This window comes from Crinia signifera, chromosome 9 (genome assembly GCF_055691185.1).
Source record: "Crinia signifera chromosome 9, ASM5569118v1, whole genome shotgun sequence".
Classification (NCBI taxonomy): Eukaryota; Metazoa; Chordata; class Amphibia; order Anura; family Myobatrachidae; genus Crinia; species Crinia signifera.
The window spans coordinates 106,452,400-106,474,026 of record NC_139225.1 but is presented as its reverse complement, the minus strand read 5'-3'; positions in this window follow the sequence as shown (position 1 = coordinate 106,474,026).

Sequence of the window (21,627 nt, the reverse complement as noted above, 5' to 3'; positions counted from 1 at the left end):
ACTGAAATAAATCAGTAATGTGTGGGCAAAGTCAGATAGATTGTAAAATCCATTTATCTGGCCAAAAAATCCCTGGATCTGGAAATCCATAAATTGTGATTGCTGATGTATGGGGCCCATTACTGTGTTGTTTGAAATAGCAGAAAGTAGAAATAGAATAGCTTTTACACACACAATCTGTCAGATTTCAAGTCGCAGTTTCTTTGAGGAATGTTTCTTGCATTAACAGAATCATAGAGGTTGGTTACATTCGTCAATATTCTCTGTGTTTTAATTGATGATATGAAAATTACATACAAGTTTCATTAAACAAAGCACAAATCTTTTTACAGATTTATAAAGTTTTCATTATTAAATGTGTTTCCGCTTTAGGGAGATGGGCTGGGTTAGGGGGGGAGCAGGGAGGTGGGGGACGGCGTTGGGGGACGGCGGGGACCCGGGGGCAGCTCCAGTTGCTGGCAGGGGCTGGCGGATGGCGAATCCACCAACAGCCTCTGCCTGAACGAGACCCGCTCCATCTGTATATTGTCACAAATGGTTGAACAATTGCAAACTGCAGGGTATCACATGAGCTGTTAATGGAGCAGATGTATTAGGCCTGGTGAAGAGATCAAGTGGAGATAAAGTGGAAGGTGATAATGCACCAGTCAATCAAATCCTAACTGTAATTTTTAAAACATAGCTGATTGTCTGGTGCGTTATCACCTTCCACTGTATCCCCACTTTATCTTTCACCAGGATTAATACATCTGCCCCACTGATTGGTACGATATTTCAGTTTCTGAAATATGGGAGATGTGTGTCCCAAGTAACAATTTAGCATTTGTTTGTTTTGAGTGGGAGAAATGATTTCAATAGTTCGGATGTACAGTGATACAAGTTCATGAACCATGATGGTACTCTTTACCTAGAAGGGCGCCAACGATCAAAATCGTGGTCATCGCGGGTAAAAATCGCGGTGATCGCGGGCATCGCGGGTAAAATTGGATGGTCGCGATGCCCGCGATGACCGCGATCACCGCGATTTTCCCATAGGGAACAATGTTAAAAAAGCTGATTGACCGCGATTTCACTGTTAAATGGCTCAATTGACCCGATTTGGCCATATTAACCCTGAATTAGGCCCAATTAACCCTTAAATGTCCCCCCCAATTTTTGACGCCACCCCACGATCCACGCCAACCCGAAGCGTGGCGAGCGCAGCGAGCCCGCGAGGGGCGGCGGTACGCGTCCTCCGACCTTTTCATGCCCTACTATCCACGTCGGCGTGGTGTGAGAATAGAATAGTGTGGCGAGCGCAGCGAGCCACCGAGCCCGAAGCGTGGCGAGCGCACGCGGATACCTTCACAGGTAGACGCGTCCCCTCGCGGGCTTCACAGGTGTCCGGGTCGCCACGGACACCTGTGAAGCCCGCGAGGGGACGCGTATAACTGTGAAGGTATCCGCGTCCCCTCGCGGGGCACGCTGCGCTCGCCACGCTTCGGGCTCGGTGGCTCGCTGCGCTCGCCACACTATTCTATTCTCACACCACGCCGACGTGGATAGTAGGGCATGAAAAGGTCGGAGGACGCGTACCGCCGCCCCTCGCGGGCTCGCTGCGCTCGCCACGCTTCGGGTTGGCGTGGATCGTGGGGTGGCGTTAAAAATTTGGGGGGACATTTAAGGGTTAATGGGCTCTGTAGCCCATTTAACATTGATTCCTATGGCCAAATCGGGTGGATTGAGGCATTTAACACTAAAATCGGGTCCATCGCGGCTTTTAACATTGCTTCCTATGGGAAATCGGGAGCATCGCGTCGCGGGCATCGCGGGTACGTTTATGGCCGGCCGCGACGCGACCGACACGATTTTCATGTTTTACATTGATTTCAATGGGAAATCGCGGGCATCGCGTCGGTCGCGTCGCGGCCATACATAAATGTACCCGCGATGCCCGCGACGGGCGCCGTACTAAGTAAAGAGTACCACCATGATAAATAAAAGTCTATGGTTTATTAATTACAGTTCTTTAACTTTGCCAGACCTGCCTCCAGAACATGTGATGTCGTGATGTCACATTGAGGGGACAGGGCCTCCAGCACCAGGAAGCAGAGTAGAGATGGGCAAAACGGGTCACTAAGACGAGCCGGGATCCAGCAGATCACCTCGTGAAAAGAACCAGATCTTTTAGACGGGTCCTTGTCTCGCTTTGAAAAAAGGGCTAATTTGATAATAAAGAAGCATAATTTGTTTTTTAAACTTTTTTTTTTTTTAAACAGTGAGCTGAACAAATAAGAACATACATGACAAGAACATACATGACCGAGTAAAACACTGATCAATGTCTGGGTGCAGAATCACCATCGATGGCATCCATCGATGGCGTCTGCGCCGATGGCCATCCCTAGCAGCAGCAGCAGCCTTGTTATTCTTTCTTTTAGTACATCTCAGCTGCCACAGGTGGCAATGCTGAGCTCAGGCAAATGCATTGTAATGAAAAACGAAACTGAAAGTAAAAGAATGACGGGTCACCTTTTTGGCATCGGCGGCTCACTCACTCTTTTATGGGATCCATCAAAAAAGATCTGCTTCGTTCGCGAACGACCCATCTCTAAAGCAGAGCACTTCTGGGAGAGAGCCAAGGACATTCCTGCAGGCTCTACAGGCTGCCAGGCATATTCCCAGAGTGTCTTTTAAAACTCTTCTTGCAGCAGGGTGCCATTCTAGGCACACTATAAGCCAATTTTTGGTGTGCTGGGGTAACATTGGGCGTGATGGAGCTGTAGCTCCAGGCTCACTCTCCAAATAGGCCCATTTTTGTAGAGGAGGACTGCAGGGGCTTTCCAACAAGCCCAGCCCCGTGTTGCTAGTGCCCCGGGAACCAGAGATACTACCGGGCAAAGCTGGAAAGTTTTCCCCATAGGATAACATGTGACCCGTTAATTCCGACCTCCACCTGGTTCAGATGGCTGCCAGTTCCCCCCCTGACATCACAGAAGCACGTGGTTGATCTCATTCGAACCCAAATCGATGGACCTTCAATCTGATACCAGGCTGGGTTAATTGATTCCAGGGATATTGTGGGTAAACTGATTTTTTTATTTCTGAAATATTATTTCATGGCTGTTCATGTTCTTTGAGGGCAGAATGCTCTGGAACCAAATGGCCCAGTATCATGGGACCAAAATCATTTGAATCCCACTTAAAAGTTGTTCAATATGATACTGGTCTCATTTAAATGGATCAGTTGGTTCTGAAGATATAGCTGGTTAAACGATATAGCCTGTTAAAGGGGGGGGGGGGGTTTCCCTCCCCTTCACATCAGAAAATGCAGGGACTAGGCTGGTGTAAAAGGGGCCAGCCTGGTAATGTCCCTGCATGTTCCTGGGATCATATTCCCGGGCAAGTCCCAGCATTTTCTGGTGTGAAAGGGGTATTATTTCAAATAGCCAGGACCTGCAGTGCTCTTAATACAGCCGGGTAGCCCCCCGCTCTTTGCCCGGCTGTCAATGGCCATCACTTCTACCCGGCGGCAGCTGTCCCCCAGTTACTGCGAGCATGTATTCCCCCTTGGCAATGGGCATGTAATCCAACATGGCAACGAGCATGGAACCCCTGGCAATGAGCACGTAGGTAAGCAGCACTTGTAGCATTATTTTTAATTGTCATTATGGTGTTTGGCATAATACATAATGTATATTGTGGCTTAACATGTAATGGGTATTATGGTGTAAATTTTTAATGCGCACCTTAGGCGTGCGGGTGTGGTACGGGACTCCGACAGTCGGGATCCGTACAGTCATTATCCCGACATCGGGATCCCGACTGCCCGGAGTCAGACAGCATGGCGAGCGCAAAAAAGCCCCTTTCGGGCTCGCTGCACTCGCCACGCTGCAGGCACGGTGGTTTGCTACGCGAGCCACCTATTCTATTCTCCCTCTATGGGGGTCGTGGACCCCCACGAGGGAAAATAGCGGGTGGCCTTCAGGCACCCGGCTGTCGGCGCTTTGACAGTCGGGATCCCGACATCGGGTAAACGCCTGCAGCGTGGCATGGTATTTTGCAGCGTGGCGAGTGTGGCGAGTGTATTTTGGCTCAATCCATGTGGCAAACTAAGGACCTACAGATGGAGCCGCTCTCGTCTGAGCGGCTCCTGGCGCACCCATAACCAGACTACACATCCAGAACACTGACCACGCCCCCCACATTATTAGGTGCTGGCCACTACCCTTATTATTGTGCATAATAGGCCCTTGATAATTTTCAGCTCCAGGCCCATTTAGACCTTAATCTGGCACTGACCTGATGCAGTGCAGTGTATCAGGCCCTTGTGCCCCGCCTCCAAGTCCGCCCACTTCTTAAGTAGAGTGGATTAGTTGCTGCGCCATCTCGGCAGCGTACAGTCTGTGCTGCTGCTGAGGTGCTGTTTCTTTGCCTGGTCATAGGCTCCAGTGAAGGTATACCTATCTCTAGTCTAGGGGAAAAAATCTGCACAGACTGTCACTTTATCCTCTTGTAATACTTACACTAATAGTTGCCTGAATGTCACATTATCATTGGCTATACCGCACACAGCCTGGCAGCCATTGATGATGATGATTACCATGTATGACAGTGTGTGGTATAAATTTCATTATCAATTTAATTTCATCATCAATGGCTGCCAGGCTGTGTACCATATTAGCAGGATATACGGTATCAGCAATTTCTGAGGGTACAGTGTGTTTTACAATTAAACGGGGTAGAACCTACATTGATGACATATTGATCCAGGCCATGGCAAAGGGGAAGAACCTACACTGATAACATATTGATCCAGGCCATGGCAAAGGGGAAGAACCTACATTGAGGACATATTGATCCATGCCATGGCAAAGGGGTACAACCTACACTGATGACATAATGATGTGGGCCAAGGCAAAAGGGTTGAACCTACACTGATGATATACTGATCCAGGCCAAGGCATAATTCCAGTAGGGGGCTGCACAGTGCATTGGCACCTTTGCGCACACTCATTAGCGATCACAGCACATGCGCGGTCTGCCAATAATTTCTCCATTGTGTGACAATTGTCCATTGCATGCGAACATGAATTACAGCCGTTCGCTGGGACAGGGACACGTGAGCATCTCACATGCTTGCGTGTTCACTGCCGTGAATGGGGCGCACGAGTGTCTCACATCCAAACACACCTCATTCAATCTGAGTCCCACTGAATGGCGCGCCATGAGCCGCTCAGACGAGACCGGCTCCATCTGTAGGTCCTTAGTTTGACCTGCATGCTGTTTGACCTACTGTATCGCAAGCTGCCGGTGACTCCAGCAAAGCTCCCCGACTGTCAGAGCGGCAGAGATCCTTCCTCCTCGGCGTCTGTACTAAGAATGAATTCTGGCCAATCAGAAGCCGCCTAGCGGCCAATCAGGAGCCAGGAAAGTCGGCTCCTGATTGGCCAGAATTCATTCTTAGTACAGACGCCGAGGAGGAAGGATCTCTGCGGCTCTGACAGTCGGGGAGCTTTGCTGGAGTCACCGGCAGCTTGAAAAAGAAGCAAGAAGATGGAAGAAGAAGGAAGAAGCCCTGGACAACGTCGGACCAAGCCAGAAGAACTTCCATGGAGGACCTGGGTGAGTTGGATTTCCTTCCACAGGTCCACCATGGATTTCTTCGGACCCGGACCTGACGCCGACATGAAGATCGACATGGTGAAGAAAGACGACATGATCCGGAACCAGGACAATGCACCGGATCAAGACTCTGGGACCTACCTACGGGATCAAGATAGGTAAGTATCAGTGTGTGTGTAATGTATGTATTAAACTTTTATTTTTCAGGTGTCAGTGTGTATTTATTTAACTAATTTTTTTACTGTGGAACTACAAGACCCAGCGGGCCCTTTAATGCCCCGCAGGCTGGGACTTGTGGTTCACCAAGTCCCAGCTTGCAGGGGAGGCTTGCTGGGACTCATAGTTCCACAGTTTAAAACAATAGTTTATTGTTCTATTTTTTACACCAAGATCAGCCCGGTGGCCACCGCACAGGGCCACAGAGGACAGCACCAGGCTTCAGCCTGGTCAGGTAAGTCCTGGAGGGGGGGTACCCCTTTATTGTGGGGGTCCCCACTCCCCCAGGGCCCCTGGCCAGACTGACTGATTGGTAGGGCTGAATGCTTTGGCCGGGGGGACTTGTATAAAAAGTCTCCTCCCGGCTGTGTCAGCCTGGGGCTGGTTGTTAAAAATCGGGGAACCCCTATTTGTCGGGTTCCCTGATTTTTAATTACCGGCCCCGGCTCTTTCAGCCTGGTGCTGATTACAGCTGTGGGGGGACCCCACCCTTTTTTTTTTAAATATTTTTTTATTTTTCTATTTTTTTTTTACACCTTGCAGCCTGCACGAATCTGACTGATCCGTGCAGACTGCCAGAAACATTCGTATTAGCGGCCGTATATACGGCCAGCTAATACGAATGAATACGACATCGGGGGGTTACAAAGCAGTCGTGTATGACTGCTTTGTACATTCCCCTCCGGAACACGACTTTGCATACGACTGAAACATCGTCGTCGACTGAAACATTGTCGTAACAAACGTCGTATGCAGTCGTAGGGAAAATACTAATACGAAAAACTAGGTTTTTCATATTAGTAAATTTCCCCCTACATTCCCACAGCTATTTAACACATGAATGGGTCAGACCAATACAGTAGTACAATAGGAAACATTCACATTAGTGGGAAATAACACATCAGACACTGATTGACTTGTGTTACTGTTTATTGTTGAAACAATAGATCATATAGAGGCCGCTCAGCGACCACATTACTCCCCAGAAAGTGTAAGCAAAATGATGCTTCAAACTTGCTGGATATGGAGAGAGGGAGTTGTGAAGACAGAGATTGGGGGTAGGGGATTACCTGTCAACAGGACAGGGTAGGGGGATTACCCATCAACAGGACAGGGTAGGGGATTACCCATCAACAGGACAGGTTAGGGGGATTACCCATCAACAGGACAGGCTTTTCAAATAAACTTTGCATAAACTATAATGATTTAAGTTTGATGCACTTAACAGTAAATAGAACAAATCAAATGTGCAAGTTCCCAAGTTATGGGATATGTGTCCGATGTCCAGGTTTGGTCTTGTTTAAACATCGACCCTGGGCATCCCATCCTCCTCGTCATCCCAGATGAAGCCAACATCGATGCGGTTCTTGTAGATTCTCTTCCTATAAATAAAGACTTTGATCAGTGACTGTTATTGTAACACACAAACGTTTGCCATGTACAAGTCCTCTCATTATTCCCTGGCCTGCTGCTATGTAGCGCCTGCACCGTGCTAGTGGCCCTTACTGACTACATTTATCTGTGTGATCCCGCTTTGGACCAATAAGAGCGCTGATACTATGGGTGTGACATGACAAGGACGGCCCCATATAGGAAGCACAGTGCACAGTGATGTGAGATTCCTCTAATGGGGCGACACACCCAGTGATTTTCTAAGCAATCTGACTAGATTGCTTAGAAATGAACCACACATCGCTGTGTGTGTGTAGGGCCTAGAGCAATAGTGATGTGTGGTCCCATGCGTCGCTATCACCGGGAGATGTAGATACTGCATGCATCTGTGTTGAGTGATCTGAGCGATTTTGCATCATTCAGATCACTGACAATATCGCTACATGTGCGTAGGCCTCATCATTGACATGACTTAATTTCTCCTGCTGTAGCGTTTCTCTTATTATATTGCTACACTCGTTAGTATAATTATATATACATGTATGTCATACAAGTAGAATACCAGCCCATCAGCCCATCAGCGCTCTTGTGTAGCAGCCCCAGCTGCAAGCAGATATGGAGATACCGTTTCTACATCACAGCATGTGCGTAAGACAAGAGACCTGAAATCTACCCCAGCGACCAGAGCAGTATTGTCCCGGCAACCTACCTGGGGGAGGAGTCGCTGCTCGCAAAAGAGCCAGTGCTGTAGTTATCTGCGGATGTTTCTGCCAGATCCATCAGCTCCGAACATACACTGCTGCTGCTATCAATGGAATCAACAGATGATGTATCATCTGAAAATGAGAGACAGAATCCGATTGGTTGCTATGGGCAACATCACCACTTTTCATTGTAGTAAATGTAACCAGTATTGTCTATGGGCTCTATGTAATAGGTTGCAAGATCTGTGCGGAGGCACAATCACCTCTGTAGATCAGTGTTCATTTCGTCAATGAAAATTTAGACTAAAACTATTCGTCAACGAAGGTTTTTTTCTTTGACTATAATGTAACAATAACGAAAATAGGAATTTCCTGAGCCATGGCCTTAGGAAGATAGATGAGAGGGGCTCCATCTGAAGCTAGCCAATTAGTTACCTTTGTTACCTTGTTTGATACCTAGATTACTAAACACATAGGGTGAAATTTAATAAGAATACGAATACATATATATGTATATACGGCCGCTAAATACAAATACGAGTCGGCAGCCTGCACAGATCAGTCAGATCCGTGCAGGCTACAGTGTAAAAAAAAATTTAAAATGTAATAAATAATTTGTAAAAAAATGGCGTGGTGTCTCCTTCCATAGCTATAACCAGCCCTAGGCTCAAAGAGACTGTCCTGGTTTCAAAAAATCAGGGAAATAAAACCAGCACAAGGCCCAAGGGCCAGTCCTGGTTCCCAAAATACTGGGGGGAAAATGAGTAGGGCTCCCCCATATTTTAAGAACGAGCACCAGGCCCAACCAGCCAGCAGGGAAATGCCACAGCCGGGTGACACTTATTATATAAGGTCCCATGGCCAAAGCATTTACCCCCTGACCAGTCAGCCTGGGCAGGGGTACTGGGGAAGTGGGGACCACATTATTGCATGTAAAAACAAAAAGACTACTAGCGGCCTAGCAACTCCTGATTGACCGCTGATTGACCGCTAGTCGCCGCTAGGCAGCCAATAGCAGTATTTAGGAGGAGGAACCGACGAATACGAATGTGCCATGAATACAAATATAAATTGTTGTATTTTTGGTATAGTAAATGCCAAAAATACGAATACCCCTAAAATATTCCTACTTACTAATACAAATTTGAATATTTCAGCCGTATTTGGCTTAGTAAATTTCCCCCATAGTGACAGGTATAAAAAGTATTCAAGGAAATGATAGAGAAATGATCTTCTGCAAAACCCATTACAGTATCAATAACCTGCACAGCCATAACTAAATCAATGACTAAAATTATACAAAAATGTTCGTCAAGATCCACTGACTAAAACTTGACTTAAATTAGTAGGCTGAAGTTTTGCCTAGGGTGCTGGGAAGCCTTACACCGGCCCTGAGTACATACATACTAGTTACCAGCCTGTCACAATGATGGAACATAACAGTAATGTCGGCACCACTGGTGCGTGAGCGCGAACAAAGCAACACTAGAATAATGGGCCCCATACATTAGCAATTAATTGTGACAATCCTGAGATCTGGAGATGATTGCCACAATTAATTTTAGATGTGTGGGCTCCCCTTTTGGCAATCCCAATCAAAAATGAATAGGGATCGCCAATCGATTGCTTAATCAGATTTTTAAACATGTTTAATAATCTGGTATTATCTGCAGTTCTTTTTTATATGTGTGGGCATTCCCAATTTGTCTTCTTCATCTATTTACATTATGAACAGTTGAAATGACAATCGATTGGGAAATTTCCAGATATGAAGATGCAATGGAAAAATCTGCCGATCACTGAAATAAATCTGTAATGTGTGGGCAAGTCAAATAGATTGTAGAATCCATTTATCTGGCCAAAAAATCATTGGATCTGGAAATCCATTAATTGTCATTGCTGATGTATGGGGCCCATTAGACTAGTGATCAGAAACAAGCAGCCCATACATAGCACCTGGAGGAAGCTTACCCTCAAACAGCAGGTAGGATGCCACTACCTCGGAGATGGCTGTTGCCACCGCTGCTGCCACAAATGCCTCTCGCGCCTGTCTAGGGTCGGGCTTCGCTGGCAGTTCACCAGACACACTGGCACAGGGCAAGGGGGGCTTCACACTGGTAGGGGGGTGCACAATGGTGGGGGGGTGCACAATGGTGGGGTGCTGCACACTGGTGAGGTGCTGGGCCGACCCCTTCTGCTGCTTAGCAGACTTGCCTGGCTGTAAGGAGCAGAGGAAGAGACATCATGAGCTGTGACTACATAACTCTCCGCACTGCCAGCACTTTCTACCATGGAAGCAATAGAACAGATCAGGGTGGTGGAACCAGCTGTAACTTCACCATTGTGGGGTTATAATTTGTTGTTATAACATAACTATTAGTACATCAGCAGTTATAATAAGATTATAGCAATGTATAATAATGGAGATAAGATCCGCTCAGCTTATTTACTGTATATTCACTAAATGTCATATACTGTCAGTAATATGTAACCATTGTTAGGGTGACACCTGCTGGTGAGACCAAGTGACCATGGAGGTTATTCTGATCGGTGCGGCCAAACGTGCGTACGTTCCATATTAACGTACGCTCTCCGTACGCGGCCGTTGAGGTTAAGTCCACCCACAAATCAGCCGCATACGTACGGCCAGAAACAACGTCGAAGGGGAGTGGCATACAATTGAGCGTACGCCAACGTACACGGACGGATCAGCCCCTTAGACTCCGACAACTGGCGTACAACAGAGCGTACGCCACCGTTTACGGACGTCTCTCGTCCGTCTTCCCACCGACTTCTTGCGGCTATCTGAGCGTACGCCAGCTTGCACGGACGGGTCCCTATTGTTTTCAATGGATTTTACAGTGTCATAAGCAGATGTAGGAATCCTTTGTTAGAGAGATGTGAGTGCAATAATGTGATTGGTGGCATCTTACATCCAGAGTGTAGTAAAATCCAATTTTGGGTACTATACAAAGATTGTGTGCAAAATAGTGGGCATGGCTTACAACATTGCTGAAACATCCTTTGTAGGTGTTAGATGTGGTTTATGTTATTGTATCATAAATACAAAACCTATGTTTGTATTAGAGTGAACACGTTGACACATGTCGACTTGTGTAGATTGAGTGTGCTACTGTGTAAAGTCTATGAAAGCACGTAGTGAATGTGTATAACTGTTTAACAAATACCTACCTTAGCATATATAAGCAGGTCTTAAAAAGATTCTTACCTTAAATTAATCAAACCTTTAAATGTCGAGAAGTATAGAAAGATAAGCTTCCAATGTGTTTGAGTGCTGTGTGTAGGCTTGCAGGTAGTGAAATCATGGTTTGGACTTAATAGACTGCAGCATTGCTTATTACATTCAGGTGTATGTGTTTGAGTAGTAATCAGCGTAAATTAGCAAACCCAGGCGCACGCTGGCATGCGGTATCTGTAGGGGTGGTCTGAGGTGGCGGTTGGCGGCCGCCTGTTTTGTGTCCGAAATGAACGGTGCTTTAGCCGATCGTGCGGTAGTAGCACCGTTCATTTTTGGTGCACACCCCCGTGTACGCCCATTTTCCCTCATTATTTCGGCCGCTCCCCTCATCACGCCCCTATGCCGCCCCCAATGCCCGTACTCTCGCGTACAGGTTTTTTCGCACGGAGAGACCCGTCCGTAAGCGTTGTGGAGTGTTCGCGCCTGCGCATTGGAGATGGTACGCATGCGCAGTTCATTAAAAACCCCGGAACGTACGCGTACGGCCCGGCCGCACCAACCAGAATAAGGCCCCATGTCCCTGGGCACCAGGTGGTATGCATTAGTGCATACATAATATATAATATTACATACCTTCAACTTGGCCCACTCTAGAATGGAGAAAATGCTCTGTTCTTGGACTTCTCTCTTAATTAGGGATAACCATCGGTGTGCTTGCCATCGATGGTGATATTGCATGTCGTTATCGATGGTAGCAATCTACAGTATGTAATTGTGGTTTCACCAACCAATGGTCATCCCTTTTATGTGAAAGACTGGCTCATGGACCAATCAGTTCCAGGGGCAGGGCTTCACAGGTGTAATGTTACACTATCGATGAAGGAAAACCATCTGATTCTCACCCATCGATGGCAAAAATGTTTTATTCTACATCAGCCATAAACCATCAATGGCTATGAATCATCGATGGTTGTTGTACATCCATATTTATATTTTAGGATTGCTATAACATTTCTTAATAAGTAACTAGTTCAACCCAGGTGACAGCAATCATAATATCAGAGTGAAGCCCAGGAACAGAGCATTGTGTCCCTCCTGGAATGGGTCATGTTGGGAGAAACCCCCTCTTACATCCTGTGTTTCCCTGGTATGAGGGTCACCAGCGGGGGTGCCAGATTATCCCTTTTTCAGAAGCACATATGAATTAGACAGGTCCCAGGGGTCAGAGTTCATACCAACTGTCATTATATCCGATGAGCAGTCAAGATTTTTATAACACAGGTTCTGGGGCTAAAAGTGACTGCTTATTAAATATAATGACAGTGGGTATGAACTCTGACTCCTGAGACCTGTGTAATTCACATGTGCGCATATCAAAGGTATGATCTGACAACCCTGGTCACCAGGGAGCATGTGCAGTTAGTGGCAGTTAGAGTCAGGCAGGAGGCAGCTACTGGCAGGAGAAGGAGCACACTGCACACAGACAAAATGTGAGAGGGGGTCTTCAGGTGGGACCTATGCGACAGCAGCATAAGTGCTGCCGAACTACAAAGCCCAGCAAGGTGGGAAGATGAATGCTTCAGTCCTGATAATGTGAGATCCTGTGAGGCTAATGGTGAAATGTGAGTGTTGTTACATACAGGGAGCATCACCCTCTCATGTACCCCTAATACTACATACAGGGAGCATCCCCTGCACCCCCTAATGATACATACAGTAAGTGTCACCCACCCATGTACCCCTAATACTACATACAGGGAGCATCACCCCCATGTACCCCCTAATGCTACATACAGGGAGGTGAAAAGCAGTATTACCCTTTTTGTTACATGGATGTTCAATACAAGTTAAAGTGTGGAAATTTGTGCACATTAAGAATAAAAGTACACTATACCTATCCCCCCATATTTAGGTTACAGAACTGGACAAATCACCCCCCAATCTACCGAGCAACACCCAATATCTGGCAAACTCCCCCCTATTGCGGCCTGTGATAATCCTCTGTATGTACAAAGTACAACCCATACATATAACAACGCACTTACCTTCCTGCTGGGTGCAGGGATGCACATTTTGCTGCACAGACAGCCCATAATATCGCCTTTATTAGGTAAATAACCCCAAAATATAAAGATGAAGCACAGAAGAAAATTATCAGCTTCTTCTCCTGATGCTGCCAGAAAGTCCTCTGTCACATAGCCTTTGTGATGTCATAATGAAGTCATGGGACAAGATGGCCGCTAGTCATGGGACAAGATGGCCACTGTGCAGCAAAAATTTTAAGCAAAACAGTCTCAAATTGTGTTTAGGGATAAGTGGGGGCAGAACAGCGCACATCCCAACTGTCCTGATTCACAGGCCTCAATGGGGAATGGGAAAATGTACAAATAATCACCTTTAATTTGCTTTTTATTTTTTATTCAGTGGTTGGGAGAGTAATTGGTGGGTGGATAAAGGGGATATGTAACAATTTTAGAAAAAATTAGCTTTCATAATGAAGGAAGGTTAAACAATGTTATTGTAAGGGATGGGCATCAGTGCAGATGCCATCGATGGTTGCCATCAATGGCAAATCTGCACCTAGCCATCGATAGTAGTAAACTATTTGATAGATAACCATCGATAGTTTTAGCTATTGATGGTCATCCATTATATATTACTGAAGGGCCCGTGGGCCAATCAGAACTCGGGGGCGGGACAATCAAGTGTTGGTGGGCATCCCGGTATTCAACATCGGCCATAAGCCATTGATGATTTTAAATCATCGATGGTCGATGGCCATCCCTAGTTATTGTACATATTGTTAATTTACTGATATATTTTATTTATGAAATGTAATGTCCAATTCTTACTTCAGTGTTATTGGGTATTACTGTATATATCTCAGTATCGTCTAACCATAACATAACACAGTCATCCACTCACCTCTATATACTGATAAACATTAGGATATATGTAGCAGTTTTACAATTGGCAAAAGTAGCACAAAAGTAGGTATTATACAACTTCTATGAGGGCAACAGAGAAAGGGGGCGTATCGCACGGCTTAGACCCCGTGACTGCCTCCATAAGCCCTGACCCAGCCCCTATGACCCTTGACCCCACCCCCTTTTTGCATCCAATTATATACTGCTAAGGAGACAACAATCATTATTAGTTATACAATGGGAGCAATATTATTTAATGGATATATATTGGGGGGGAACAAATATATAATCAAAGGTAGCAATACTTTATTAGATTAATGGGACAATATTAATTCATCACTAATAGGGGGGGGGGGTTCTATAATAAAACAAACATTATTATTTTACAGAAATCTAACTGGTGGTCACATAATAAAATATTAATTGTTGCTCCCATCATACAGACTTTTATTGCCCCTGTTAGCAAAAACATAACATTGTCCCTCAATTATTATTTAATAAATAATATTGCTGTCTTACTCTAACAACTGGGGAGAAGTTACATACATTTGTAATAAAGGTCCTGTCAGTACAGTATATGTCAGTGAAAATTGCACAGTGCCACTTCTGTAATCATGTGTGATGGGTGTAATTCTAGCTATATGTCAGTGACAATGCACAGTACCACGTCTGTAATCATGTGCAATTGATGTAATTCTCGGTATACGTTGCTGACAATTGCACAGTACTATTGCTGTAATCACGTGCAATCAATGTAATTCTCAGTATATGTCATTGACATATACATGCAATGTATGTAAGTCTAAGTTTATGTCACTGACATATGCACAGTACAACTTTTGTCATCATGTCCAAAGTATATAATTCTCAGTCTATGGCACTGACAATTACATAGTGCCACGTTTGTAAGTATGGGCAATGGGTGTAATTCTCAGTGTATGTTGCTTACAATTGCACAGTGCCACTTCTGTAATCATGTGCAATGGGTGTAATTATCAGTATATGTCGCTGACAATTGCACAGTGCCACTTGTGTAATAATGTGCAATGGATGTAATTCTCAGTATAAGTGAGTGACAATTGCACAGTACTACTTCTGTATTAATGTGGAATGAATGTAATTCTCAGTATATGTTGCTGATAGCTGCACAGTATCACTTCATGTATTCCGTATTGATTTCTCAAATAATCACTATCAGGGCCAGAGTAACAATGGGGCGGGTGGGGTATACAGCATTACAGAAGTGGTACTGTGCAGCTGTCAGTGAAACTTACTGAGAATTGCACACATTATAATGGAATACAGAGTTGGTACTGTGCAGCCATCAGTGGCACTTAATGAGAATTACACACATTATACAGGAATATAGAAGTGGTACTGTGTAATGTATGTTGGTAAATAGTAAAGTGCAGCTGGTCCATGGTTCCAGCTCCCAGGTCAGCTTCTGCAGATATCAGCAACAATCAGGGGCAGATCCAGGATAAAATGACAGGGGGGGGGGGGCACCATGATAAAAACGGGTTTGGGTGGGGGAGGGGCGGTGTTAGTGGTGCCAGTGTACATGCTAAGAGAGCGGCAGGAGAGCGTGGGAATGGAATTAAAAATAGGCCCTGGCATTTAAAGTACGCAGGCCCACCATGGCGACAAGTGAAGGATGTCGTGCGCGCGCCAAAGGTGCGCTCTGGAAAACGGTGTGTGGCCATTTCAACAAGGGCAGTGTCCTTTAGTGTAGTGTACAACACCATATACAACGTCTACACATTATGCAACAAAATACTAGACCCCAATCTACTTGCCCCTTACACATGATGCCAAATGGATTGAGCCAAAATTTAAATAATGCCACATGGATTGTGTCAAAATTCACATAATGCCACATGGATTGAGCCAAAATTTACATAATAACACACACGGATTGAGCCAAAATTCACATAATGCCACACGGATTGAGCCAAAATTCACATAATGCCACACGGATTGGGAAAAAATTCACATAATGCCACACGGATTGAGCCAAAATTCCCATAATGCCACACGGATTGAGACAAAATTCACATAATGCCACATGGATTGAGCTAGAATTCACATAATGCGACACAGATTAAGCCAAAATTCACAACTTCATAAACAGGGACATTGTCCACCAAAGGCTCGCATTAAACATTTACACCATAATGTCCATTACACGTTAAGTTACACGCCATTATGTCCATTATGTGTTATGCCAAACACCATAATGCCTATTAAAAATGATGCTACATAAGTGCTGCTTCTCTACATGCTCCTTGCCAAGGGTTCCATGCTCATTGACAGAGGTTCCATGCTCGTTGCCATGTGGGATTACATGCTCATTGCCAAGGGGGAATACATGCTTGTGGTAAATGGGGGGCAGCCGCCGCCAGGCAGAAGTGATAGCCACTGTGACAGTGGCAGAGCCTGGCTGTATTCAGAGCACTGCAGGTCCCGGCTATTTGAAATAATACCCCTTTCACACCAGAAAATGCATTCCCAGGTTGGCCCCTTTTACACCAGCCTAGTCCCTGCATTTTCTGGTGTGAAGGGGAGAAAAAACCACCCCTCCCCCCTTTAACCAGTTATCTCATTTAACCGGCTATATCTTCGGAACCAACTGACCCATTTACATGAGACAAGTATTATATTGAAGAACTTTTGAGTGGGCTTTGAATGATTTTGGTCCAGTGAAACTGGAACGTTTGGTTCCAGAGTAATCTGCCCTCAAAGAACATGAACAGCCATGAAATTACATTTCAAAAATAAAATAATTGGTTTACAAGCACTATCTCTGGAACTGATTGACCGAATTGGACCAGCCTCATGTCATATTGAAGGCCCAGCGATTTGGAATTGAATGAAAGCTTCTGTGATGCCAGGGCGGGAACTGGCAGCCGTCGGAACCGGGTGGGGGTCCGAATTGACGGGTCCCATATTATCCTATGGGTAAAAAATGTTACAGGTTTGACAGGCGATATCTTCGGTTCCCGGGGGGGCTAGAGACACGGGGCTGCACTCGTTAGAAAGCCCTGGTCCTCAGCTACAAAATAAATGACAGGGGGGGCACGTGCCCGGGTGCCCCCCCCCCCCCCCCTGAATCCGCCACTGCTAGCCATTAGTTTCAGCAGACAGTAGTGAAGATGGCTTTAGCCCAAAGTAGACTATGGGTTACTCCATATTGCATCCTCTCTTTTAGAGGGGTCCTCACTGATGCATGTGCAGCATGATTTCAGGGTTCATAAATGAAAGCAAAGTCTTTGTAACCTAAAGCAAAGCTATAGCAGTAACTATAGTATCACTTTGCTTCTAGCCCTTTGCCAAGAAAGAGCTTATCACAGATACAATGATACTTGTAAGTGTAGCATTAAGAGGTGGGACATACTTATGACCAGGGCCGCCTTCAGGAGGCTCACATTCAGTCTTGGGTCCACACCGAGAGGGGGAGCTGGGGCATCAGTGTGAATCAGGGCGGGGCCATCTGTGCACCGACAAACAGCCATGGAGGGACAGAGTTGCTGTGGCAATTTGAATTTAGCTCCATCTGTGTGCCCATTGGAGTTTTTGGAAAGAAAAGGAAAAAGCGGCTTCACAGAGGAAATAGCATAGCATGCAATTAGCAGAAAAACAGAGATTGCAATGTGAAGCTGTTATCAGGATTGATTTAAATAAAATAATAAAAAAGAACCCTCTCTGTATAACACCGTCACACTTGATATCTAGGTATCACTTACTGGCTGCAGTCCCAAACATGTACTGCAGGGGGATTCCTAAACACAAATTCCTGTTATCATTTCTGTAATATATGTGTTGGATCAATTCCCCAGGTGATCGGCAGCACTGTAAGCATTGGACACCATGCAGTGCCTGGGAAACAGCATAAGCCATCACCAGCTCTGGACTCCCATTGGCTAGTTTTACTGGAATCCATGGGCGGGCTTAAGAGTGGGTGATGGCGTATGCTGATTCCAAGGCACCGCATGTTGCTTGATGCTTACTGCCGACCTCTGTGGGATTGATCCAGTGCATATATTACATGATAACATGTATGTTTATAAGTGACTAGCAATCCCCCCCACCCCCACCCATACACTACATGGCCGGGTTCTGCTGCTGCAGAGGGACAGCACTGCTGGGATCTCCCTTCTTCCACTTTCAATGATATCTCTCTTCTCCTTATAGGTCACAAGCTATAGCAGAGGGTGCATGCTCATATCAGCAACTCAAAAGGGTGGTCACATAAAGTGCTGCCATTGGGCAGGTGCCTGTTTCAACATTGCATTTTGTAAATGGAGGATAGGTGCCATTTAAATACATTCTATTAGGATGGGGCTAAACAAACAAGAAAAGTTAACAAAATTGTAATATTGAGCCATATCTACATTCAATAACATGACTTTTGCCACATAATCTTTGCCCATGGGCACTAGTATTGAAAACATAAACATATATTGAACATATACTTTGGTTAAATCCTTAAGAAAGCACTCAAGGGGCATTATTTATTAATTACCGGGTTTTTAAATCTGACATTTGAAAATGAGTCAGCTGTAAGCTGGATGTGACAGTAAAGCACTTTTGTAAATGAAAAGAATAAAAGAATAAAATGAAAGGTTAAAAAAAAAGTATTGTAAAAGAAGGGCCTTAGTGCATGGAAAGCTTGCAATTATACTCTACAGTTAGCAAATGGTATCACCTTTTATTCACTTTACTTTTTATTTTATTCTTGGATTGCTTTATAACTCAAATAAAAAATACTCTGTGTCATTACTGACAGGCAAAGACATCACTAAAAGAAGTAAAGTGCGAATTGGTAGAGGGGGCACATTTTATCAGTGTTTCCTGCTGTGCCATTCTACTATCCAGGGATTAAAGTGGGGAGAAATGGGGTGGAAAATGGGGTGTGGATCAGTTCGTGAACAGCAAGTTGTTAGACAGTCATTAGGTCAACATGCATTTAGGTCGACATGTGTCTAGGTCGGCATGCAAGAATGTAGACATAAGCATAGGTCGACATGGGTTAGGTCGACAGGGTCATGAGATCGATATGGTCATTAGGTCGATATATGTTAGGTTGACAGTCAAAAAGTAGATATGGGGTTTTTCACTGTTTTTTAACCCAAATGTGGACACAGTCAAAATGGACACAGGTTAAAGTGCATCACTGTGATCGCCATGCTTCAGGCTCGGTTACTCGCTGCTCTCGACACACTATTTTATTCCCTCACTACGCCCTAGTGGATGGTAGGGCATGAAATATCGCCTATCGCCACATGTCTGCTCAAAAAACAGTGAAAAACCCCATGTTGACCTAATGACCCTGTTGACCTAACCCGTGTCTACCTAGACTCATGTCGACCTAGACACATGTTGACCTAAATGCATGTCGACCTAATGGTGTTGATCTAATGACTGTATCCAGGAAAATGAGTCCACCACCTCTCCAGGCCCACTTTAAGCTCTGCAAATCACCCCCAAAACATAATTAGTGCACCAGCTTTAAGGTGACAAAGAGTAAGAGTAAATTCCTAATCCTATCTGCCTATGCTGTCCATTTATTTGGTTTCACTTTGCAACTACCAGATGCTTTTAAGCAAAGAAGGACATTTTTTTTTTAACAAAAGTGGTCTCTGTAAAGCAGGGGTGGGGAACCCCCGGCCCGCGGGCCGGATACGGCCCCCGCACCCAGTATGTCCGGCCCGCCCATATTACAGCAAAGTAAAGCCACCCAGCCGCCCGCCCGCCTATATCACATACCAGCCGCCCGCCCGTCAATATTACAGTAAAGTACAGCCGCCCGCCCGCCTATATCACATAAGCGCACGGACGGCTTCTGCTGCTGCCGCCGGGGAGACGTGAGGAGGACGCGCCCGCCAATCACAGTGGCTGTGGAAGTGATGCGCCGGCAGTGATTGGCGGGCGTGATGCGGGCGGAAGGGAGGGGGAATCGCGAGGCTTGGGATGCGCCCGCCATGCACTGCATGGGCGGGAGCATCGGAGTTCAAAAAAGTCTGTCAGAAGATACTGTCCAGCGGCCGCAGCAGCAGCAGCCATCACGCTGTGCTGTGTAAATCAGTATAAACTTGAAAAGGTAAATGCCGCTCCTCTCACCCTCCCTTCCCCAGTGACTGACAGATCCAGGGGTTGTCATTTACCCCTGGATTCACCCCCAAACAGGTTTATGTGATTATGTCTGATTATCATAATCAGACATAATCACATTAACCTGTTTGGGGGTGACACCCCCCCCCCCCCTTCCTCCACACTGTCACTTTTTATGAATAAATGACAACCCCTGGATCTGTAAGTCATCCATATCACCCTCACAATGCTGGACATTAATTAGCCAGCCCTGGTGTCTCTGCCCACATGTATATGTCGCTGCCCGTGAGTATAATGCCCACATTTATATACCGCTGCCCTGTGTATAATGCCCACATGTATATGCCGCTGCCTGTGTGTATAATGCCCACATTTATATGTAGCTGCCCGTGAGTATAATGCCCACATGTATATGCCGCTGCCCTGTGTATAATGCCCACATGTATATGCCGCTGCCTGTGTGTATAATGCCCACACGTATATGCCGCTGCCCTGTGTATAATGCCCACATGTATATGCCGCTGCCCTTGTGTATTATGCCCACATGTATATGCCGCTGCCCTGTGTATAATGCCCACATGTATATGCCGCTGCCAGTGTGTATAATGCCCACATGTATATGTCGCTGCCCGTGTGTATAATGCCCACATGTATATGCCGCTGCCCTGTGTATAATGCCCACATGTATATGCCGCTGCCTGTGTGTATAATGCCCACACGTATATGCCGCTGCCCTGTGTATAATGCCCACATGTATATGCTGCTGCCCTGTGTATAATGCCCACATGTATATGCCGCTGCCCGTGTGTATAATGCCCACATGTATATGCCGCTGCCCGTGTATATAATGCCCACATATATATGCCGCTGCCCGTGTATATAATGCCCACATGTATATGCCGCTGCCCTGTGTATAATGCCCACATGTATATGCCACTGCCCTTGTGTATTATGCCCACATGTATATGCCGGTGCCCTGTGTATAATGCCCACATGTATATGCCACTGCCAGTGTGTATAATGCCCACATGTATATGCCGCTGCCCTTGTGTATTATGCCCACATGTATATGCCGCTGCCAGTGTGTATAATGCCCACATGTATATGCCGCTGCCCTTGTGTATAATGCCCACATGTATATGCCGCTGCCGGTGTGTATTATGCCCACATGTATATGCCGGTTCCCTGTGTATAATGCCCACATGTATATGCCGCTGCCAGTGTGTATAATGCCCACATGTATATGCCGCTGCCCTTGTGTATAATGCCCACATGTATATGCCGCTGCCGGTGTGTATAATGCCCACATGTTTATGCCGCTGCCCTGTGTATAATGCCCACATGTATATGCCGCTGCCCTGTGTATAATGCCCACATGTATATGCCGCTGCCCTGTGTATAATGCCCACGCGTATAATGCCCACGCGTATATGCCGATAATTGATCATTTTTATATGGCCCCCGAAGGGTTTTC